This window comes from Puma concolor, chromosome E4 (genome assembly GCF_028749965.1).
Source record: "Puma concolor isolate L17-30 chromosome E4, mPumCon1.1.hap2, whole genome shotgun sequence".
NCBI classification, from domain to species: Eukaryota; Metazoa; Chordata; class Mammalia; order Carnivora; family Felidae; genus Puma; species Puma concolor.
The window spans coordinates 55,398,983-55,425,302 of NC_141683.1; the positions used below are offsets into that span (position 1 = coordinate 55,398,983).

Genomic DNA, 26,320 nt, shown 5'->3' on the forward strand with positions numbered 1-26,320 from the left:
AAGACTTACAAGAGTGAGGTAAGGATTACATGACACAATGTAAATAAATGGTCTAACTACATATCACTCATGATATACTAAATGCTTGTTAAACTATGATTGTAATGTTGAAGAGGAGGAGGAAAGGACAAAGGGAATGTACAAAGAGATCAAGGTCCCAGATAAGCAGATGAGTGGAGTAATGGGCTGCAACATTTGGGCTATTCTTAGGAATGTGACACTCTTCAATAACAGTAACTATTATTTATAGAGCATTGTCTATGTGCTAAGCAGAGGGCTAATTTTTAAAATACTTTAGCACATATAATCCTTGTAAATAATCCTATAAGGCCAAACTGAGGCTGACAGAGGTAAGTTATCTGCTCAGTGACACAGAGCTGTCAGCAGATTAGGGGTAGCCAGAATTGTGGCCAGGTGTTTGTTTCTGTCACTGGCACTCTTAGTCTCCACACTGCTCTCTACCTCTCAGATTTGTTCCCAGATACCAGAGAGACCAGTGGAAACATGGGTCATAAGGAGGAAACAAACATGTACAGAGTGGCAGGTCCAGGACTAGGTAGCTCCCTTCATCTGCATTTGATCATGCTGCCTCACCAAGCAAATCTAACCTGAATACTACATAAATTAGACGTAAATTCTTAGACAACAACCCACCATAAACAGAATATAAGACACTGCAGAATCACCCTATTAAGTTTTAAAATAATACATTAGAACTTCTTTGAGCCAGACAGTCTTTCCCAAAGTGTGCTTCTAGCAGCCTAGGCCCAAAAGAGGCTACACAGTAAAAGAAAAATTGGTGTCCCTTACAGGCATGAGAGGCCCCATGTCTGCAGAGTCGATCCAGTGTGCAGTATCCAGGAAGACTCAATAATGCATAAGTGCTGACTGACTTGTACAGAAAACTGTGCAGCCTGGTTCAGTTCAGTGCTCCATATGTGCAGTTGACCACAGAAGCCACCTACCGTGTAGGAAAAGTGGGTCTGTGGTGCTGAGGCACGCCACTGCACACAGGGAGGAAATGGACAGTGTCTTCAAGATTTCTTTCAATCTAATGAGAAAACATAGCTTCAACTTAAGCTCAAATCTGTGTTTAGAAAGAAAGCCCTCTCATGCACTGAAATGTTAGGGCGGTTGTACAGATAGGCCTTAGAACACAAGAAAACAAAACTGAGAAATTTTACCCTATGCCTTGGTTTCACGGAGTAATGGGCAGAAACTGAAACCAACAAACATTTCTGTTAACAAGTTCACGTTCTGGAACGCTGTGATCCAGCAATGTTCTCAAATGATCTAAAATGAACAAGAGGTTTCCCACCACAAAACTGGAGGACGAAACTAGCCTACCAGATCCCACAATGGACACAGCAAGTTAAAGGGCTCACGTCAACACAGAAGCACTGAGAGGAAAGGGGAAGGGAGGAGAGAAGGTGAGACACCTCCTCCCCCACTTTCCCTGAGGCTGTCAAGTCTGCCACTTGCCACATGAGTGACACCATGGACTTGGGCAGCTCCAATATACAAAAGAAAAAAAAATTGGGGGAAGTGACATGGGGTGACATTCTCCATGAGAGAGATGAGTAATAGTGTCAAAATGTGCATGGTCTACTGCCCCTACAAACTTTAGCATAACACCTCCCCCATCGAAACGGTGAGCCAGCAACAAATAGCAAATGTCAGAGAAAACAAATCTCTTACAGTTGGGTCTCTTTCAGTCAAGGCTGCAGAGGGAGGCGGCCAGCTGAGACCACAGAGGTGGTAAAAAGTCACACAATGAAGCTCTTTTGTACTTTTACACACAGGCAACATTACCAAGCATCCCTATGTGCCAAGGATTAAAAAAAAAAAAAATACTTGATCTCATTTGAATGAATATCAAGGGCAGCCACAATCATTATATAAGGAAAAAGCATAAATCCACCATATGATAGCAATTTGTTTAAATTTTTTCTTTTCAACATTTATTTATTTTTCGGACAGAGAGAGACAGAGCATGAACGGGGGAGGGGCAGAGAGAGAGGGAGACACAGAATCGGAAACAGGCTCCAGGCTCTGAGCCATCAGCCCAGAGCCTGACGCGGGGCTCGAACTCACGGACCGCGAGATCGTGACCTGGCTGAAGTCGGACGTTCAACCGACTGCGCCACCCAGGCGCCCCAGCAATTTGTTTAAAAATACACTCACACACAGACATACGTTTGTGTGTCCACATATATGTGTGTATTGTTTGAGTAGCTAACTACAAGAATATATATTATGCAGATATAGTCACAGGAAAAACAAAAAAGAAAACACCTTAATGTATCACTAATATTTATTTTTGGAGAGTAAAATTATTAGTAATTTTTAAATTATTTTCCTTACCTTATTCTACATTTTTTAACTTGGACTTAATTTCTTTCTCAAGTCCATCTACTCTCCAGCTCCCAAGTAAAATATCCTCCTATCCAAATCTCTTGTTCTATTCCTCATCCTGCATGATTACTACTGTCAGAAAAAAACAATAAATGTGAAAGGTATAAAATAAAATCCAGGAGTAAAGACGCTTAAAAAGGGGATGAACTTAATATTTATAGATTTTTCTTTTTTATTTCTGCATACTCTTACACATTTTATTTCTTTTTTTTTAATGAAATCTATTGTCAAATTGATTTCCATACAACACCCAGTGCTCATCCCAACAGGTGCCCTCCTCAATACCCATCACCCACCCTCCCCTCCCTCCCACCCCCCATAAACCCTCAGTTTGTTCTCAGTTTTTAGGAGTCTCTTATGTTTTGGCTCCCTCCCTCTCTAACCATTTTTTTTTCTTCCCTTCCCCCATGGTCTTCTGTTAAGTTTCTCAGGATCCACATAGAAGTGAAAACATATGGAATCTGTCCTTGTTTGTATGACTTATTTCACTTAGCATAACACTCTCCAGTTCCATCCATGTTGCTACAAAAGGCCATATTTCATTCTTTCTCATTGCCACGTAGTATTCCATTGTGTATATAAACCACAGTTTCTTTATCCATTCGTCAGTTGATGGACATTTAGGCTCTTTCCATAATTTGGCTATTGTTGAAAGTGCTGCTATAAACATTGGGGTACAAGTGCCCCTATGCATCAGTACTCCTGTATCCCTTGGGTAAATTCCTAGCTGTGCTACTGCTGGATCATGGGGTAGCTCTATCCTTACACATTTTCTAAATTTCCTTCTATAATCAGGAAAAAAAAATTTAAAAGATTAGGAAAATCTTTCCAGGATGACCATGTAAGGGCACCCAAAAAGTAGTGTCTCCATAAAAGCAATGACAAAATGGGGGGGGGGGGGGGAGGAAACTGTCAAAATCCAATTTTTAGAATTCTGGAAATTAATCAAAGTCTTGCATTTATTCAAGAAAAACGGCTGAATCTCAGTATGAGCAGTAAACTCTGTGGCATTTTAATTTATCCCACTCCCATTAACCTCTCCTCAACTGTAAGCTAGCCTTGAAATCCAACAACCTTAGAACTATGGTAGCTGTGAAAACCAGCATCCTAGCAACCACTGGCAGAAGCAGAATGGTTTTGAAGCTCCCCCGGAAGCCCTATGCTCAAAGAATCATCACTGTTTGGTCTGTATGGCAGTTTCTTGAAAAAAGCCTATTCAAAAGGTTTGTTGTTATTTGATCTGATGCAGAGCTCACTCTAAAACAAAAGACCTACCTTCAGGACACTTGTTGAAAACCATCTGATAATTGTTTAATATCTGCATTCACCCATGGCAGTGATACCACAGGGCCAAACAAGAAGCTAGTTAGACAATATGGAGAATAAGATCTCTATAGTGGGTTTTAAAAAGCTCCAACATGTTCCTCCAACTGATCCTCACATTTGAGCATCTGTGCATGACTAAAAACAAGATATGAAAAGGCTCTAATCCCTCAACTCTATCTGAGCTAGAAGCTTTCCACAAGCAGAAAGCAAGAGGTAAGGCAGAGTTGTGAACTTCCAGAGTGTTGAAGGCCTGCCCCAACACTCGCAGTAAAAAGGAGACTTACTGATTCAAGGAATTTAAGGAAATTTCCACCCAAATCTTAGTTGATCATTAAGCTAAGTAAACAGAGACATCAATAACTTTACACAACAAAGAATACAGACTTCATAGAATTATGTCCACAAAGCTAATAAGCAAACAGCAGCAATGAAAACAAGCAAGAACAACAACAACAAAACTATGGGAGAGGGAAGTCTGATTTTCAAAACTGCCACATTACATTACTGTAAGTGTCCAATATTAACCAAAATATTAAAATACATGCAAAAAAAACCCAGAAAGGATGGCTCAAATACAGCAGCCATTAGAAAATCTCCTTAATAAAGCCGAGATGTTGGGACTTAGTAGACGAAGACTTTAAATAAGCTATTATAAGTCCATTCAAAAATAATGGAAATCATATATGAAGAATTTAAAAAGTATAGGAAATTAAAGTAATTAATTAAGGAAATTAAAAATATCAATAAAGATACAGAAATTATGGGAAAGGGAAGAGAATCAAATAGGAATTCAAGAGATTAAAAGTACAATAACAAAAAAGTACAATAACAAAAATAAAATATTTAGTAGAGGGAGTTGACAAATTTTAACTGACAGCAGAAAGAATCTACAAAATGAAGGTAAATTGAGATCAGGATTGAGATATCCAGTCTAAAGAACAGACAGAAAAAAAGCATAAAGATAAAATGGACACAGTCTAAGAGTTCTGTGGGACAGTATAAAGTATATAAACATATACATAATGGGGGACCCATAAAGATGGGATAGAGAGAAAATGAACTTATGGCTGAAATTTTCCTGAATTTGATGAAAAACATTAATCAATGCACCAAAAAATCTTTAATAAAATCCAAACAGGAAAAACTGTTAGAGAAACACACCTACTCACACCATAGTTATACTGTAAAAAGACAAAGAGAGAATCTCAAAAGCCACAAGAAAAAAAAAAACTCATCACATAAAAGAAACTGCAATGAGATTAACAGCTAACTTTTCGTCAGAAACTATGAAGTCAAAAAGTCAAAAAGAAAACATACTCAAAGTGCTAGAAGGACTCTCAAGCAAGAAATCCGTATCCAGGACACTTTCCCTCAAAAATAAAGAACATAAGATAATTTCGGAAAGCAAAAACTGAGAGAATTAATTGCTATCAGACCTACACTACAAATAATAGTCAAAGGAGTCCCTCAGACTCAGTTAAAGGATACTGGATAGTAACTTGGATCCACAAAAAAAGTAAAGAACATAAGTAAAGTTAAGTGCATCAGTAAAATATAAATGACAGTATAAATGTATTTTTGTTTGTAATTTTTTCTCTTACCTGCTTTAAAAGACAATTGTGTAAAGTGATAATTATAAAACTATGCTGATGGGCTTATGATAAATAATGACATAATTTGTATGACAATAATAGTACAAAGGAGAGTGAAAAGAATGGAGCAATAGTGGAGCAAGTTTTAACAAAATTAAGTTAAGATATTAACTGTAAGCCCCAGGGAAACCTCTAAGAAAACAACTTGAAAATATATGATTGAAGAAAAAAGAAAGGAGTTAAAATGGTACACTAGAAAATAATACACACACACACACACACACACACACACACACACACACAACAGTTGGAAGTCTTATCCTCAGCAATCACACAACACAAAGAAATAAAAGACATCCAAAGGCCAGGAGGAGGTCAAACTTTCACTCTTTGCAGATGACATGATACTCTGTATGGAAAACCCAAAAGATTCCACCAAAAAACTCCTAGAACTGATCCATGAATTCAGCCAAGTTGCAGGACATAAAACCAATGCACGGAAATCGGTTGCATTCCAATACACCAACAATGAAGCAAGAGAAAGAAAAATCAAGGAATCAATCCATTTACAATTGCACCAAAACCCATAAAATACCTAGGAATAAATCTAACCAAAGAGGTGAAAAATCTATACACTGAAAACTATAGAAAGTTTATGAAAGAAATTGAAGAAATCACAAAAAAATGGAAAAAGATTTCATGCTGCTGGATAGGAAGAACAAATATTGTTAAAAAATCAATACTACCCAAAGAAATCCACATATTCAATGCAATCCCTATCAAAATAACACCAGCATTCTTCACAGAGCTAGAACAACCAATCCTAAATTTTGTATGGAACCAGAAAAGACCCCGAATAGCCAAAGTGATCTTGAAAAAACAAACCAAAGCAGGAGGCATCACAATCCCAGACTTCAAGCTGTATTACAAAGCTGTAATCATCAAGACAGTATGGTACTGGCACAAGAACAGACACTCAGATCAATGGAACAGAATAGAGAACCCAGAAATGGACCCACAAAAGTATGGCCAACTAATCTTTGACAAAGCAGGAAAGAATATCCAATGGAATAAAGACAGTCTCTTCAGCAAGTGGTACTGGGAAAACTGGACAGTGACATGCAGAAAAATGAATCTGAACCACTTTCTTACACCCTACACAAAAATAAACTCAAAATAGATGAAAGGACTAAACGTAAGAAAGAAAGCCATCAAAATCCTCGAGGAGAAAGCAGGCAAAAACCTCTTTGGCCTTGGCCACAACAACTTCTTACTCAACACATCTCCAGAGGCAAGGGAAACAAAAGCAAAAATGAACTATTGGGACCTCATCAAAATAAAAAGTGTCTGCACAGCAAAGGAAAGAATCAGCAAAACTATAAAGCAACTGACAGAATGGGAGAAGATATTTGCAAACGATATAACAGATAAGGGTTAGTATCCAAAATCTATAAAGAGCTCACCAAACTCCACACCCGAAAAGCAAATAACCCAGTGAAGAAATGGGCAGAAAACATGAATAGACACTTCTCTAAAGAAGACATCCGGATGGCCAACAGGCACATGAAAAGATGTTCAGCGTCGCTCCTTATCAGGGAAATACAAATCAAAACCACACTCAGGTATCACCTCACGCCAGTCAGAGTGGCCAAAATGAACAAATCAGGAGACTATGGATGCTGGAGAGGATGTGGAGAAACGGGAACCCTCTTGCACTGTTGGTGGGAATGCAAATTGGTGCAGCCGCTCTGGAAAGCAGTGTGGAGGTTCCTCAGAAAATTAAAAATAGACCTACCCTATGACCCAGCAATAGCACTGCTAGGAATTTATCCAAGGGACACAGGAGTACTGATGCATAGGGGCACTTGTACCCCAATGTTCATAGCAGCACTCTCAACAATAGCCAAATTATGGAAAGAGCCTAAATGTCCATCAACTGATGAATGGATAAAGAAATTGTGGTTTATATACACAATGGAATACTACGTGGCAATGAGAAAAAATGAAATATAGCCTTTTGTAGCAACGTGGATGGAACTGGAGAGTGTGATGCTAAGTGAAATAAGCCATACAGAGAAAGACAGATACCATATGGTTTCACTCTTATGTGGATCCTGAGAAACTTAACAGGAACCCATGGGGGAGGGGAAGGAAAAAAAAAAAAAAAAAAAGAGGTTAGAGTGGGAGAGAGCCAAAGCATAAGAGACTGTTGAGAACTGAGAACAAACTAAGGGTTGATGGGGGGTGGGAGGGAGGAGAGGGTGGGTGATGGGTATTGAGGAGGGCACCTTTTGGGATGAGCACTGGGTGTTGTATGGAAACCAATTTGACAATAAATTTCATATATAAAAAAAAAATCTATAAAGAACTTATCAAACTCAACACCGAAAAAAACAAATAATCCAGTGAAGAAATGGGCAAAAGACATGAATAAACACTTCTCCAAAGAAGACATCCAGATGGCCAACCGACACATGAAAAAATGCTCAACATCACTCATCATCAGGGAAATACAAATCAAAACCACAATGAGATACCACCTCACCCCTGTCAGAATGGCCAACATTAACAACTCAGGCAACAATAGATGTTGGCGAGGATGGGAGAAAGAGGATCTCTTTAGCACTGCTGGTGGGAATGCAAACTGCTGCAGCCACTCTGGAAAACAGTATGGAGGTTCCTCAAAAAATTAAAAATAAAACTACCCTACAACCCAGCAATTGCACTACTAGGTATTTATCCAACAGATACTGGTATGCTGTTTCGAAGGGACACATGCACCCCCATGTTTATAGCAGTGCTATCAACAGTAGCCAAAGTATGGAAAGACCCTAAATGTCCATCAATGGATGAATGGATAAAAAAGATATGGTATATGTGTACACACACACACACACACACACACACACACACAATTGAGTATTACTTGGCCATCAAAAAGAATGAAATCTTGCCATTTGCAACTACATGGATGGAACTAGAAGGTATTATGCTAAGCAAAATTAGTCAGTCAGAGAAAGACAAATATGACTTCACTCATATGAAGACTTTAAAATACAAAACATGAGGGGCGCCTGGGTGGCGCAGTCGGTTGAGTGTCCGATTTCAGCCAGGTCACGATCTCGCGGTTCGTGAGTTCGACCCCCGCGTCAGGCTCTGGGCTGATGGCTCAGAGCCTGGAGCCTGTTTCCGATTCTGTGTCTCCCTCTCTCTCTGCCCCTCCCCTGTTCATGCTCTGTCTCTCTCTGTCGCAAAAATAAATAAAAACGTGGAAAAAAAAAATTTTTTTTTTAAATAAAATAAAATAAAATAAAATACAAAACATGAACATAAGGGAAGGGAAGCAAAAATAATATAAAAACAGGGAGGGGGACAAAACATAAGAGACTCTTAAATATGGAGAACAAACAAGAGGGTTACTAGAAGGGTTGTTGGAGGGGGGATGGGCTAAACGGATAAGGGGTATTAAGGAATCTACTCCTGAAATCATTGTTGCACTATATGCTAACTAACGTGGATGTAAATTTAAAAAATAAATAAAAATTTTAAAAAGGTAAATTTTACCACAATTTTTTAAAAAAATATTATGGGTGAATAAATAATATTAAAATGTTTTAAAAAATAGCAAAAAGGAAGACATAATACTACCTTATTAATAGTTACATTAAATGTAAATGGATTAAATATTCCAATTGAAAGGTAGATATTGGAAGAATTGGTTAAAAACAAAAAAACAAACAAAAATATGATCCAATTATCTGTGGTGGACAAAAGATACATTTTAAATTAAAACACACAAGTGTGTTAAAAATAGAGGAATGGAAAAAGATATATTATGCAAGCAGTAACCAAAAGAAAGCTAATGTGCTATACTACTATCAGACAAAATATACTCTGTAAGAAATTTACTAGAGACAAACAAGGACTTTTTATGATGATAAGGGTCAATCTATCAAGAAGGTATGACAATTATAAACACTGATGCATCTAATAACAGAATATAATGTATAAAATATAATGCACAAAAACTGACAGAACTGAAGAGAGAAATAGAAAATTCAACAACAGTAGTTGAAGGCTTCAATAATCCCTTTCAGTAATGGATATAGCAACAGACAGAAGAACAACAAGAAATTAGAGGATGAATAAAACTATAAACCAAGTATGCCTATCAAAACATCTATATACTCCCAACCGCTCCACCATCAACAGCAGAACACATATTTTTCTAAGTTCACATGTAAGAGTCCACAGGGTATACCATAAAATAGGTCACAAACAAGTCTCACTAAATTTAACAGACTGAAATCATAACAAAGTACATTTTCAGACTATAGTGGAATTAGAGATCAATAAACAAAAGGAAATTTGAGAAAATGACAACACACAGAAATTAATGCTTTCCTAAATAACTAATGGGTCAAAAAAGAAATCACAGGGGCGCCTGGGTGGCGCAGTCGGTTAAGCGTCCGACTTCAGCCAGGTCACGATCTCGCGGTCCGTGAGTTTGAGCCCCGCGTCGGGCTCTGGGCTGATGGCTCAGAGCCTGGAGCCTGCTTCCGATTCTGTGTCTCCCTCTCTCTCTGCCCCTCCCCCGTTCATGCTCTGTCTCTCTCTGTCCCAAAAATAAATAAACGTTGAAAAAAAAAAAAAAGAAATCACAAAGGTAATTAGAGAATATTTTGAGATGGAATAAAAAAAACCCCACAACATACGAGCATTTATGTGATGCAGCTGAAGCAGTGCCTGGGAGGAATTTATAGCTAAAAATGCCTGTATCAAGGAAGAAGGCATCAATAATCTAACCTTCCACCTTAAGAAACTAGTAAAGGAAGAGCAAATTAAATGCAAAGGACACAAAAGAAAACAGTGAAGATTAGAAAGGAAACAAATAAAATAAACAATGAAAAACTTAGAAAGCTCAATGAAACCAGTAACTGTCTCTTTGAAAAGATCAAAAAAATTGACAAACATTTATCTAGACTAACAAAGAAAATGACATAAGACTCAAATTACTGAAATTAGGAATTAGGGGCACCCAGGTGCCTCAGTTGGTTAAGCGCCAACTCTTGATTTTGGCCCAGGTCATGATCATGATCTCACATTCATGGGATTGAGCCCCACATTGGGCTCTGTTGTAAGCATGAAGCTTGCTTGGTCTCTCTCCCTCCTTCTGTCCCTTCCCCTTTCTAAATAAATAAACAAACAAACAAACAAACAAGCAAGCAAGGAAATATTAATAAAAATAAAGCTAAAACACCACTACAACTTTACAGAAATAAAAGGATAATCAGGGAATACTGGGAACAACTGCATGTCCACACATTAGATAACTTAAATGAAGTAAACAAATTCTTAGGATGATATAAACTATAGAAACTGACTCAAGGGGCACCTGGGTGGCTCAGTTGGTTAAGCATACAACTTCAGCTCAGGTCATGATCTCACAGTTTGTGAGTTCAAGCCCTGTATCTGGCTCTATGCTGACAGCTCAGAGCCTGGAGGCTGCTTCAGATTCTGTGTCTCCCTCTCTCTCTGCCCCTCCCCAGCTCACACTCTCAAAAATTTAAAAAAAAAAAAAATTTAAAAAAAAAAGCACATTGAAAGAAACTGACTCAAGAAGAAATTGAAAATCTGAATGATTATAACAAGCAAAGGTATTAAATTAGTCATTTAAAAACTTCCCTCCAAAAAAACCCAAGCCCAACTGGCTTTACTGGTGAAATCTATGAAAGGCTTAAGGAATAATTAATACCAATCACTCACAAACTCTTCCAAAATATAGAAAAGGAGGGGCTCCTGGGTGGCTCAGTTGGTTAAGCATCCAATTCTTGATTTGGGCTCAGGTCATGATATCATGGTTTGTGAGTTTGAGCCCCACGTTGGGCTCTGTGCTGACAGTCAGAGCCTGCTTGGGATTCTCTTTCTCCTCTCTCTCTGCCCCTCCCCCTCTCATTCCCCCTCTCCCTCAAAATAAATGAGTAAACATTTAAAAAAAAGAAAAAAGAAAAGGAAAGAACACTTTCCAATTCATTCTACGTTGTTATCCAGAAACCAAAATCACACAAAGACATTATAAGAAAAGAATACAGGCCAATATCCCTCAGCAATATAAAATCAAAAATACTCAACATAATACTAGCAAACCAAATCTAGCAACAAATAAAAAGAATTACATACCATAACAAAGTGGAATTTATCCCAGGAATCTAAGGCTGGTTTAGCCTATAAAACCAATCAATGTAATACATCACATTGATAAAGTGTAAGTCAAAAACTAGAGGTTGATCTCATCTGATGCATTAAAAGCATTTGACAAAATCCAAACCCATTCATACTCAAAACATTCAATACACTATGAACAGAACATATTTTCCTCGGTCTGGTAAAGGCCACCTATGAAAAATCCACAAGTAACATCATAATTAATGTTTTACCCCTTAGATCAGAAACAAAACAAAGATATCTCCTCTCACCACTTCTATCCTACAGTACACTAGAGGTTCTATCAAGGCAATTGGGAAAGAATAAGAAATAATAGGAAATCAGATTAGAAAGAAAGAAAGAAAGCTATCTCTATTTGCAGATGACATAATCTGGCTAAGGACACCCAGAAAAAAGCTATTAAAACTGATAAACAACTTTAGAAAATCTGCAGGATACAGATAAATATACAAATATCAATTGTATTTCTATATACTAACAATGAACAACCTGGAAAAGAAATTAAGAAATAATACAATTTATAACAGTATCAAAAAGTAATAAAATATTAGGAATATGTTTAACAAAAAATGTTAAGTCTTATACCTTGAAACTATAAAACATTGTTGAAAGACATTTAAAAAGACAAAAGGGGAAAAACAGCCCATGTTCATGGATCAGAAGACTTAATGTTGTTTTAAAATGGCAATAGTTCCCAAATTGTCCTATACATCCAACACAATGCCTATCAAAAACAGTGTTTTTATGCAGACATTTGCAAACTGATTCAAGAAATTAATGTGTAAATAAAAATGAAATAAAATACCTAAACAATCATCAAACATAAGACAATAAAAAGAACCAAGTTGTAGGACTCACAATTTACATTTCAAAACTTACTATAAAGCTACAGAAACCAAGATAATGTACTGACATTCAGATAGACATATGGATCAATAGGACAGACGTGAGAGTATAGAAATAAATTTTTACATTTATGGTCAACTGATTTTTGATAAAGGTAGGGAAAGAATAGTTTTCTCAACAAATGATTTTGGGATAAATGGATATCCACATGCAAAAGAATTACAGTGGATCTTTACACAAAAAATTAATTCAAAGTGGATCATAGACCTAAAAGAAATAGTTTTAATCATAAAACTCTGAGAAGAAAATAAAATGGTAAACCTTTATGACACTGGATTGGGCAATGGATTCTTAGATATGACTCTAAAAACATGAACAAAAGAAAAAAATAGATTAAGTGGACTTCATCAAAATTTAAAACATTCATGCTTCGGGGCGCCTGGGTGGCGTAGTCGGTTAAGCGTCCGACTTCAGCCAGGTCACGATCTCGCGGTCTGTGAGTTCAAGCCCCGCGTCAGGCTCTGGGCTGATGGCTCGGAGCCTGGAGCCTGTTTCCGATTCTGTGTCTCCCTCTCTCTCTGCCCCTCCCCCATTCATGCTCTGTCTCTCTCTGTCCCAAAAATAAATAAAAAAAAAAAAAAAAGTTGAAAAAAAAGAAAAAAAAACAAAAAAAAACATTCATGCTTCAAAAGACACCATCAAGAGAGTGAAAAGACAACATAAAACGTGGAAAAATACTTTTGAGTCATTATTTGATAAGGAACCTATATCTAGAATGAATGTATACAGAGCTTCTACAACTCAACAATAAAAAGACACCACAGTCAAAACCATACAAGTAGATATTTCTCCAAAGAAAATATACAAATGGCCAATAAGCATATTAGATGATTCTCAACATTAGTTGTTATGGAAATGCAAATTAATACCATAATGAGATACCATTTCATTCCCACTAGGATGACTAAAAGCAAAAATATAGAAAATAACAAGTGTTGGCAAGGATGTGGAGAAACTGGACTTTCACTCAACACTAATAAGAATGTAAAATGGTTCAGTTATTCTGGAAAACCGTCTGGTGGTTCCTCAAAATATTAAATATAGAGTACCATGTGGCCCAGCAATTCTACTCCTAAGTATACATCCAAGAAAAATGAAAACATGGTCATACAAAAACTTGTAAGAGAGGGGCACCTGGGTGGCTCTGTCTGTTAAGCGTCTGACTTTGGCTCAGGTCATGATCTCATGTTCTGTGGGTTCGAGCCCTGTGTCGGGCTCTGGGATGACAGCTCAGAGCCTGGAGTCTGCTTCTGATTCTTTGTCTCCCTCTCTCTCTCTGCCCCTCCCCTGCTTGCTCTCTGTCTCTCTCTCTCAGAAATAAACATTAATAAATAAATAAATAAACAAACAAACAAATAAACTTGTAAGAGAATGTTCTCCAACATTATTTATCATAGCCCCAAAGTAGAAACAACCCAAATGTTTCTTACTTGATGAATAAACAAAATGTGATATATTTATACAATGGAATATAATTCAGCAATTAAAGAGAAATGAAGTATTGATGCATGCTATAACATGGATAAACCTTAAGAAGATAATGGTAAGTGAAAGAAGCCAGTCACAAAAGATTACATATGTATGAATCCACTTATATGAAATGTCTACAATAGGCAAATCCATAGGGACAGAAAGCAGGTGTATGCTTTCAGGAGACAGGGTGCAAGAGGAGAATGGAGAGTGACTGCTAATGGGTAGTTTCTTTTGGGGTGATGAAAATGTTCTGGAATTAGACAGTGATGGTTGTTGCACAATTCTGTAAATATACCAAAAAGCACTGAGTTGCGCAGTTTAAAAGGGAGAATTTTATGATATGTAAATATCTCATTAAAACTGCTACTGAAAACCATTAGGAAATGTTTAACAGGCAACAGGATGTGTTTCCTTCCTCTCTCTGACCTTTTCTCTTCTTCTCACATTCATTCACTTGCTTGGAATTCGTGGTCTGGCTCAGACTGAAATCTGTAAGGCCCTCTGCCACACCCCCCTGCTTTGCATATGATGACTCTGAATCACCACCAGGAGAAGTAACCAACTCACTGAGTTAAGGTGTGTGATAGTGCCAGGGGATCTACAATGAGCAGTGTTCTAAGGCCCTTTGGGGCTTTCTATTCACCCATGAAGGGAAAGGACATGCAATAGGAACTAAACTCCAGGGGTTCTCCTCCTTCCCAGGGACTTCCTAACCCACAGGTTAACTTTAGAACCTTTCAAACTAGACTTCCTTTTTCCTGGTTGTCCTCTTCTTCTCTCTCCAACCCCCTGTTACATTCTCCTCTTCTGCCCTACTCCTCACCCTAAACACCTTTCTCCTTCCTCTAACTCAAGCAGCTTTCCTCAAAACCCCCTTCTCTCCCATATTTATCCCCACATCCCCTCCAGTATCTCTGCTGCTGCATCCCCAGGGCCCTACCTCCCAAACCTGGCCATAAAACAAGGATAGGTGATTTGAGCCATGTGATGGTCTCCCAAAGAATTAAAGTCCATCACCAAATTTCCCTACAGAGTATTTAACAGATAAAACTAACAAGTAGCTCTTTAATATGCATTGTTGGCTTCTGAAGACTGAAGCATCTTTATTCCCTGCACATGTCTCATCTTCTTCATAACACCCTCAAGCTAGTGTGAGTGATATCTAACAAAGGAGAAGAAAAGTCAAGCTTTCACCTCTTTGAGGAGTGGTAAGTCCTTCCAAGAGGTTAAAACTTGGTTAAGCATAAGAAATGAACTGATACTTAGACCATGAAAGTGAACACTTTGCATTATTACAGGACACACACACACAAGCTCAAATATTCTCCAATGACTAGACGAGTTGTTTGCAGTAGATGACCTTTCCTCCTACACTTATGAGGATTTCCTAAGAACTAATCACACTGATTGGGTTAGACAGTTCTAACCCAGTATCTCTCCACCTCCCTTCAGAAGTAGGAGTGAGGTATCTCTGACACGTCATATTCCTAGTCTCCAGGCTCCTAGTGAGCCCTGGGAATGAACTCACATGGCTAAATCAGGCTCAGGGATGCAAAGAATGGAAAAGTGAACTTCAAACCAACAACATTAGGAGTTTCAACTGCTCATTCCTCTTGCTGCCCTAGGGCTGGCTGCAGGACCGGCTTTATAGATAGGTGGACTGCACAGTTGCAGAAAGCCATTTACTTGGTTTAATGCTCTCATGTCACTGTCTTGAAATTCTTAATGACTTCTGAACTAGGGCCTTACACTACCATTCTGCACTGAGCCCCCCAAATTATAAAGTCAGTCCTTGCTGGCTGATACCTGTGAGAAGAGAGACATGTGTTAAGTCAGCTTTGGTCCTCTTCTTCCTCCCCTCCTGTTTTGCAACAGATTTCCCTGGTCTGCTCCTCATATAGGAGACGGCAAGGAAAAAATAAGGGAGAGTTGAGAAGGATATATTTTTCCCAAGTATATAAGTAATCAGTTTAGGGTCATTATTCTTACTTCACTAGGGAAGATGAAGGTTTTTCAGGTTTTCTTTTCAAGGAAAAAAGAGTCAATTGTGTAAGATGCAAAATATAGTGTGTGTGTGTGTGTGTGTGTGTGTTAACCAAGTAGCATTCACTGTGCTCCAGATCTTGCATCAAGAACTGTATATAAATCATCTCATTCATTCCTCAGAACAAACCTAGGTAAATGCTACTATTATCCACTCTTATGGATGGAGAAAATGACGCTTAGAAAGATTAAATAACTTGCCCTAGATCACATAGCAAGCAAGGGCACAACTGTATTGACTCTAGATTCAATCTAACTGCAAAACCCATGTGTTCCAACTCTGGCCTTTGCAGCCTGGGTTGAGGGTGGTTTGCATATAACCTCCATTGGAAACAACTACTGAATGATGACTATGTGCCAAGCATTTCTTATCTATGAATTCACTTAATCCTTGCAATACTCTTCTGACATGGATACTTTTATTATCTCCATTATAGAAACAAGGAAACTAAGGGGCAGAAAAGTTAAGCAAATCGCCCAAGGTCACTCTACTAGAAAGGGTTGGGAATGGATTTTTATATCATACTATCTGGCTCTAGAGTCTGACCTTTTACCCATTACTTCATTCTGTTTCAGTGTAGGAAAAATTACCGAATAGAGCATAATCCAAGATTTCTTCTGAGCATAAACCAGTGTGGAAAAACTACCAGGTTATTTCTTGAAAATTAGCCATTCTCCTAAACTGACTAAGGAATACAATATTCTGACATGAGAATGCCCTGATACGTTTCCCAGGACTCCATACTCGAGGACTGACAATTATTATACATCCCCATAGCAGTCACCATGTCCTTATCACCTGCCTTCTCCAGAATCCCTGTACCATTCCATGAAGACATGCCTTCTTTCCTTCTCCCTCAGTTTTCAAGGGTCTCTTAGTAGCAATTCTTGAATCTCCTAATCTAAGAGACATGAGGAAACAGGCATCTAGCCCACATATATTGATGGCTATCTCCTCACCAACCCCCACCAAGCCACACTGTCCTTTCTCTGGCCTGGGGCCTCCCAGCTAGAATAGAACCAGCTCACTCTGAACACTAGCTGTGACCTAAGAGGGATGAACAGTGGCCAATGGGAGAATTTCCAGATGAATAAATTCGATGACTTTCAGGTCTTCCTGTGTTTTCTTAGCCCACCATTATCTGCCCAGTCTTTTTCTGGGCAGGTGAGGACCCTTTTTTTCATAAGAAAACAGTCCTGCTTTCTCTCCCCAGAGTGGCCACAGTGTAGGAAACCACACACTGACCTATATGTAGTGACGACTTTGACATATGTGGTTTAGAAATGCACCCATTGAGGAGGAGTTGGGTCACTAATCTTAGCAGTATCACTGGATTATTTCACTGGTTTTTCATGCAAGTTCTAGAGATAGAAGGGGTTTTTCCCTGATGGGGTGTAGAGGAAAAAGAAGAATGAAGAAGGGGAATTACTTGTGACATTCACCTTCCCACTCTACTAGATGACTTGGTATGATAATTTCAAAGGACACTGATCAATAATATTAACAGTTCTGACCCCCAGAATGGACTGAATTACCATGACACAGAATTCAAAGACAAGTTGGATTTTCCTCCAAAACGTCTGGAGAATGCCTACAGAAGGTTCTCAATAGATATCTGAATTCGTACTGACTTGTATTTGTTTGTACTAATTTCCTGGATGCACTTTTGCCCCAGCTAGACTATAAGCTCCATGAAGGCAGGAACTCTCTGACAATTCTGTTGCATGGTCCATTTCACATTTCATGGTTCTGAGCATACTACAGGAATTCACAATCAAGTATATAATAGAGTAGTTGAGTATCCAAGAGATACTTCCTCGATACTTCCAAGATACTTCCAAGAGTGCTTCCTTGGAGCACTCTGGATAAATCAGAAATATTTCAGATTTCCAGGGTACAAGCTATTAGTTTGTTAAGCTATCCTGAGATGGGAACAATTCTTGTGTTTGGGGCTTACTATAAGAAAAGAAAATCTACATTAGGTTCTTCAATTCAGACATTTATACAAAAATTACATCAATAAAGTAAGCTATGTGTACTGTACATCCTTGAGGCCCAAACAAATTTAAGAGTAGCAAACATTAGCTCTCACATCCTACATCTTTTTTAAAAATAATAAACTCTTGGGGCGCCTGGGTGGCTCAGTCGGTTGGGCGTCCAACTTCAGCTCAGGTCACGATCTTGCCATCCGTGAGTTCGAGCCCCGCATCGGGCTCTGGGCTGATGGCTCAGAGCCTGGAGCCTGCTTCCGATTCTGTGTCTCCCTCTCTCTCTGCCCCTCCCCCGTTCATGCTCTGTCTCTCTCTGTCTCAAAAATAAATAAAACGTTAAAAAAAAAATTTTTTTTAAATAATAAACTCTTAAATTTTCAAAGTCTTTACATATTCATTATAAAATCTGAGCTCATATTGACCCCCAGGGCAGGGAAATACACACTCAGAGAAATTGACTTGCCAAATGTCAGAAAGTTCAGGGAAACTAAGACAAAAACAAAAACAAAAACAAAAACAAAAAAAACCACAAAGGGCTTCTAGTGCAGTATTATTCTTCCTTGGTCATCTACTTTCTTGGCAACCATCCTTTTATTCCAGTTGTTGACAAGAATGCCTTGAATATGAATTTCAATGAAGTTTACAAATCACATACAGAAATTATCGTACATACCAAAGTCTAATTGTGTTAGTTCATTCTGTTCGTATTAATCTACCCAAATTCCAATGCATCTTATTTCTTCTCTTCAGTTTTATTCTTGACTGTAGTTCACAACTTCTAATTTGTCATCTACACCTTAGTCACAATTTCTGTTTTCTGGCTTTATATTTCAGCAAGTTCCTTGCTGAAGTTATTGCCCATTCAAGTTATTGTCCACTTGCTTAGACCAATCTGAGTGTGGGAGGTATGTGTATGGGTGTGTTCATGTGTGTGTGATTTGACAACTAAGGTCTGTTTATTTGGTATTTGGCTTATTTGCAATTTTTCTTCTTACAAAAATGTGAATGTTTTTTGTTTTCAAATGGGATGAATAAATTTTTATATTGGATTTTCATCTCCCAAGGATTTCTTTTTTTAATGGTTGTCTTACTTTGGGTTACACAAAAATAGAAGTACTGTGTACAGGCAATTTATTTGGGAAGTGATCCCAGAGAAAGCAAGGAAAATAAGACAAGGAGAGAAGAGCCAATAAAGGAGATGTTAACAGGTGAGTTATCAGTGTGGGCAACAGGGAGAGATCCCTGATGAGGACTTTCTGAGAAAAAATATGGAACGCATCTCAGAATCATACCACTTTCCCTTGATACATACACACACACACACACACATACATGCACACGTTTCCAGGTAGCATTTCTTGCTCTGAAGGTTGATCTTAGTGACAAAAAAGTCCAATATTAGGAATCCAGATGGTCTCATACTTGTCAGAGAAGAAGTTATGGCATGAGCTAATGAAACCAACACACTGAGTTAACAGATGCTTGACCATTCTACTCTAAGGACACTCTAGTCAACCTGACTGGTTTATGAGTTTGTTTTGCTGAAGCTGACCAACCACTGATAAGACTAGCTGAGATGGGAACAAACAGAGAAAAATTCTTCCAGTTGCACAGGAGGGGCCAAGCATGAACAAAAGTAACCTCTGTGACAACACACCCTAGATCTTACTCCTCCATTCATGTTTACACTGCCATTTAATGAACATGTGGTCCCATAAAGAGATGGGATTCCTGAATGTTTGTGCTCAGAAGGGAGAGTACCTCCCTTTTTCTGTATATACAATTAGCATATTCCATTCAACCTAACTACCCTGTGACATCCTGACCTCTTATTCTTAAATATATTCAACCCAGCCCTTCAAGGAGACAGATTTGAGAAATTTTCTCCCCTATCCTTGCTTGGCACCCTGCAATAAAACACTGTTCCTAGCCACAAAAACCAGTGTCAGTGCTTGGCTTGCTGCACATCAGGTAATAGATTTTTGTCTGGTAACATTAATAGGTATAAAGAAAACTTTCCAGGGGCGCCTGGGTGGCTCAGTCGGTTGCGCGTCCGACCTCGGCTCAGGTCATGATCTCATGGCTTGTGAGTTCAAGCCCCGTGTAGGGCTCTAGGCTGACAGCTCAGAGCCTGGAGCCTGTTTCAGATTCTGTGTCTCCCTCTCTCTGCCCCTCCCCTGTTCACACTCTGTCTCTGTCTCTCTCAAAAATAATTAAACATTAAACAAAAATTTTTTTAAAGAAAAAAAAAAAAAGAAAACTTTTCCAGAACTAGAACAAATTCTAAATGCCTTACATGATGACAGTCAATGCTGTTTTATGACCCATGAACAGAAATTTGCCCATTCTCAGACTTCATCTTCAAATGGTGAGAGAAGCTAAGGTCAAGGACAAAGAATTACTAGTAGCTACTTACAGCAAACCCAAGTGCAATACTGTTTGAAGACAAACTCACAATAGAATAAACTCAACAATGAGCTTAGCAAAATCATCCTTAAAATGTTTGACTCTAAGTAAAATAGCTTGAACTGCTCCAACCTGGGCAAAGCTTTCTTTATACCTATTAGCTGATTCTAGTGCTAGAGCTGACTAGTATGAGCACCATCTGTGTTTCTGACCTTGATCTTCTTTTGACATCTGAGATCCTAAAGGATAACATGGAGCAATAAATTTAGTTGTTCCTAGTACCATTCACAGATAATTTATACTCTTGGGAAATATTGTCTTGTTACGTTTTTCATTAGTTAAGTTTAATCCTGCATCACCTATAGATCCTCAGGTAAAGCCTCTCTGCTATTAGGAATACTTTTGGAATAACAGTATATAATAATAACATAATACTTCTAATAATAACATAACCGGCTGAAAATCTTTTAATTTTTCTTTTCTAGAACTTATGCAGATGTCCTTTTGAAGACATGCTTATTTATTCCTCGTGAAGATCTAATTTTACTGCAATCTCTTAATGCCACACTAACATAAATGTTAGCGATTAGGGAGAAAGGTATCTAATAAAAAGTAACAAAATAAGAGAAAAGTGCTGCCAGAAGGCAGATAACTTTTCTCTCCCAAAATTAATCAGGAAATAGAAACAAAGAAAGTAACCAGATGCTAATAAGCGATTACACCCAGAGGTAGCACTTAGACATAAAAGAACTTTGCTATGTAATATAATCCAAGACATTTCAGGAAAATATGTAAGTGTGACCTTACATAACTGACCACACATCTGTTCCATTTTCTAAGTCTAATTAATTAAGAACACAGTAGCAATCTACAGGGTAGCGTATTTTTCACAAACAACTTCTATAACCCGCATAAGAACTTCATGGAGTAAGTAGTAATCCCTTGATTTTACAGATGGTAAAACGAAGCTCAGAAAATTTAAATTATTCACTTAAAGTCACACAGCCAGTAAGAGGCAAATCTGGGACTTCCTAAGGATCTGAGACCCAATATGAAATCCCTTCCCACTGCACCAGGACTGGCTTCCACACATGAGGACATGATTCTTTTGTGCCCAGGAAGATGCAAACAGACTATTGCCCAAGTCGTCACTGAACAATTTTAGGTACACACACAAGGAAAGGGAAGAAAAAGAGTGGGATGGGAAGAAAAACAGAAGAAGGGATTTCTTTGAAGTTTGAGAACAGTAATGGTTTCTAAGCAGTTGAATTAAAGATAACACGCAATTTTCTTAAAAACTTTCTTCATGATAGTTCTAGACACCTGAGTAGTTTCTATCTCTCTGACTGCCTCAAATTCCAGATCTCTTCACTTCTAACCTGGTGTACCCATCATGAATGGTATCAATTCTTAAATGGAAAAGTATTTACACAACATGCAATTTAGATCATCATATACTTGTAGACCTGTAACGAATTTACTAGAATTAAGAAATTCTTCCCACCCTCTGATGGGTACACATGGAAGTTAAATGAAGCTCTCTGAAGCCTTCTTTGATATGCTGTCAAGTAGCCAAACTTGACTGAGAATCATTTGTGGTATAATTGTCCCTAAGTCCTTCCATTTCTTTTTTTTTTTTTTTCAACTTTTTTATTTATTTTTGGGACAGAGAGAGACAGAGCATGAACGGGGGAGGGGCAGAGAGAGAGGGAGACACAGAATCGGAAACAGGCTCCAGGCTCTGAGCCATCAGCCCAGAGCCCGACACGGGGCTCGAACTCACGGACCGTGAGATCGTGACCTGGTTGAAGTCGGACGCTTAACCGACTGCGCCACCCAGGCGCCCCAGTCCTTCCATTTCTTTAAGTATTTCCATATGAAAAAAAAATGGTTTTATTCTGGCTTTTTTTTTTTTTATATTTTTTTAATGTTTATTTTTGAGAGAGAGAGAGAGAGAGAGAGAGAGAGAGAGAGCGAGTGCGAGGAGGGGAGGGGCAGAGAGAGAAGGAGACACAGAATCGGAAGCAGTCTCCAGGCTCTGAACTGTCAGCACAGAGCCCGATGCGGGGTTTGAACTCATGAACCATGAGATCATGACCTGAGCCAAAGTCAGACACTTAACTGACTGAGCCACCCAGGTGCCCCTTTTCTGATTATTTTTAATGATAGAAAGCATTACTGAATATTAATGATTTCTTAGACACAGTGCCAAATAGACATAAAAAAATAAAATTGGAGAGGAGATACAAGATTCTGAAAGATCCAACTCAAGCTACACTCCAAAACTGTCTCTTTGCTGCATTATCACACCTTCGAGGACTGTTATGTCAACATGGCATCATTTCTCAGATTTGTCTGCATATTATGGCCACTTCTGAGTCACTTCACTTCCATAGCCACTTCCTGTTAAAAATCCCAAGAGTCACAGACTCTAAGAATTTTAGAGTCAGAAGGGACCTCTGAGATTGTGTCTGCTTCCATGGTGCATATAAAGGTAGCAGTGAGGGGAGCCTGGGTGGCTCAGTTAGTTGGGCATCCGACTTCGGCCCAGGTCATGATCTCACGGTTTGTGGGTTGGAGCCCCACATCAGGCTTGGAGCATGCTTCGGATTCTGTGTTTCCCTCTCTCTTGGCCCCTCCCTCACACGTGCTCGCTCTCTCTCTGTCTCTCAAAAGTGAATAAACATTAAAAAAAATTTTTTTAATTAAAAAAAAAGGTAGCAGTGAAAGTTATTTGTTGCTACAAGTATAAATTCAGGATGTGAATTTTTTTCATTTGTAAGGTGTGATTTAGAGGTGGCAAATTAGGGTGAAGCTAGACTCCCTCTGACTACTCTCACACCCAAATTCAGCTTATTAGAAGGAAGGGAATGGGGTAAAGGGAAGAGAGGGAGCAAATCCATAATCTTCTTACATGGAGTGAGTTACCACCAGGTACTGAATGGAGGAAGGGTTGGATGTGTGTGTGCCCCATAGAGAAATATCTAGTATAAGATGACTACTAAGGGGCGCCTGGGTGGCTCAGTCAGTTAAGCGGCCGACTTCGGCTCAGGTCATGATCTCACGATCTGTGAGTTCGAGCCCCGCGTCGGGCTCTGTGCTGACAGCTCAGAGCCTGGAGCCTGTTTCAGATTCTGTGTCTCCCTCTCTCTGACCCTCCCCCGTTCATGCTCTGTCTCTCTCTGTCTCAAAAATAAATAAACGTTTAAAAAAAATTTTTTTAATAAAAAAAAAAAAGATGACTACTAAGAGATATCAGGTCTGCAGCGTCTGGGTGGCTCAGTCAGTTAAGCACTCAACTCTTGATTTCAGCTCAGGTCATGACCCCAAGGTTGTGGGATTGAGCCCCATGTCTAGCTCCATGCTAAGTGTGGGGCTTCAATAAGATTCCCTCTCTCTCCCTGCCCCTCTCCCCTGCTTGTGCTCTCTCTCTCTCTCAAAAAAATGTTTTTTTAATTAAAAAGAGACATCAGGCCTTAAGTAATGTTTTAAGATTGCTTATCGATCTGCTTGCTTCCCCTTCCTATGGGACACTATTCCTACATCAAAGCCAGTCAATGAAAGAAAAGCAGCCTGCTAACACATGCTGAAAGTGTGGTTAAAAAAAAAAAAAAAAAGAAATGAGAAGAAAGCAGTTTTCCTAGTCCCAGTCAGCCCTCATATTTCAAAAAGTAAAACAAAGAAAGCAACTTTCAACACCTCATCCAAATCATCCTGTCAGCTTCTCGAATAAAAGCATAGAGTCCTCAGGTACCCCCCCTCTTCTCAAAGACTATGTTGGAATACCTCACTTGAATAGACCTGCTTCCACCAAGAAATGCTCACAGAGTACATTTGCTGGATACTCAGTGTCCACACCAGATAAACAAGAATGTTCACGAAGCTCACCATTTTGAAAGAGTTGGGCACATACACAATCAATCTGTTGTTCCTGGAGCCAGATGGCTGTGAATAGTGAGTTTTCAGCTGGATTCTTCCCTCTGCTGCCCTTAACAAGAAGAAAAGTTCTCTATTCCTTCTCAGAGCCACCTTACCCTTCTCTCTTGGTTCTCTCTACCACTTCCATCTTGTTTCTCCATCTTCACTCTGTCTTCATTTCAACTTCCTCCACTGACCAAAGCAGCCATCACACTGCTCACTCTGCTGATGTGCTGAGGCACAATACTCATTTGACACACCACATTTCAATGGAGTTCACGTGGACTGCCTGGTAACAAAACAAAAACAAAATACAAACAATACAGTCATGCTCCTTTTTAGAGAAGTTGGATCATTTGCTGAATTCCATCAGGATGTGAGTTATCTCCAAATGTATGCTATTACTTCAATCTTAAATGTTAGAGAGAGACAAAAGTGCGGGCCTGGCCCTGCAGGAAAGCAGTGGATCCCTTCAGTATAATTTCGGATCCAAAAGGGGATGCTGGAGATTGGGCGAGGATAGCAGGGATGTGAATGAGGGAAGAATAAAGGCTGTAGAATCACAGAGCTACCAGAAACTTCAGAGATCATCTGATCCAATTGCTTAATTTTTACAGATGAGAAGATAGAGTGCCATATACTTTAAGAGATTATTCAAGATCATCTTGCTGGTTATGTCCTGCTAAGAGTAAATTCTCCAATGCAGCAATTTTCTGGTTTATTTTTTAATTGTATTGCTTCTGCAAAATAAGGAGGCTGGATGTTAAAGCACACCAACCATCTACTGTATAGCATATAACCAGACTCCTTTTTCTTTCACCCTAATAACTAGACTTCATTTTTCACCCACTCCATATCCAACCCATTCTCTCTTATGTCTGGAATACATATGACTTGCTAATCCTCTCATTTTACCACGTTGGGTTAGTGATTTTGGAAGTGACTTCTGCCCCTCACCCAGGTCTGACTTTGTTTCTGGTACTCATTCACTCTGTGCTTAATTCTTCAGCTTAACACATGATGCCCCAAATAGTTCCCATTCTCCATCTCCAACTCCTTGTCTCCATTCACTCCTTAGGGCACTCAGAAATGAGTTAGATGTAGCCTTGTTTCCCTCCTCTAGTCTGAGCTTGCAGAAAACCCCATAGGATGGATGCTACACTTGAAGGGATTCATGGCTAATAACCAGAATGGATTCCTTGAAATGTCACTGGGTACTACTCCTGTAGTACAGACACCATATGTCTAACAAGGATCTCCACCTAATAGCTTTAGTGTAAGTTCACACACCCAGTAACTCTGATCCAAGAACCAATGCAATGGAGAGGCCCACAGAAATCTGAGTTGCTACATCCTGAACAACTCATATTCCATCAAAAATGCAACCTGTCCCAAGCTGTGATTGACTCTAGAGGAACCCAAGCTCCTTTACCCCACAGTTATATCTCCAGAGGGCAGCTGGGGCCAATTGGTCTTCCCCATACTTGCATTTATGGCATCCTCTCTTGCCTCCATGATTTAATTTCTGTATCTTCATCATTATCACTGTTCTGTGCTTCTTCTCCCTTGCATCTTCCCTAACAATCTTTCCCACACTTTCAGTCACCCCCTAGCACATCCACAAATGTGTCACTCAGAATCACTCCAGATTTAAAAGACTGAATTCAGCCACCCCACTCTCTGAACGCCTTTTACTCTTGCATTTCTCTCACTCAGTTACCTTCCCTACACCTGCTTTTTATCTGAACCAGATCCATCAATCCAATGACCCTCTCCACCTTCTCCCAATTAGCCCTTTTGGTCCCACTTCCTTCCCTAGTTGGCACTCTGCTCTAAATATTAAAAAATGCAGCACACCATTCCTAAGGAACCTCATCCATTCCTACTGGGTCATATAGTATCAAATCTTGTCTCTAGCCCAGATACTTTCCTTAAAGGTTGATACATTAAACTAACAGACCCTTCCTCACTGAAGATTTTTCACAGACACCAAAAAATCAACCTCTCCATAACTAAAACAATTA

At 39.0% G+C, this 26,320-nt stretch overlaps 1 long non-coding RNA gene across 2 annotated transcripts in view; it reads right to left on the minus strand.

Moving 5' to 3' along the window:
- Window positions 1–26,320, minus strand: part of LOC147572690 (uncharacterized) — a 471,113-nt gene that overhangs the window by 385,416 nt on the left and 59,377 nt on the right. For both annotated transcript variants that reach the window (XR_015245842.1, XR_015245843.1), the window contains exon 2: window positions 24,267–24,585. This is a non-coding gene — a long non-coding RNA (uncharacterized LOC147572690). The remainder of the gene's footprint in view (window positions 1–24,266; window positions 24,586–26,320) is intronic.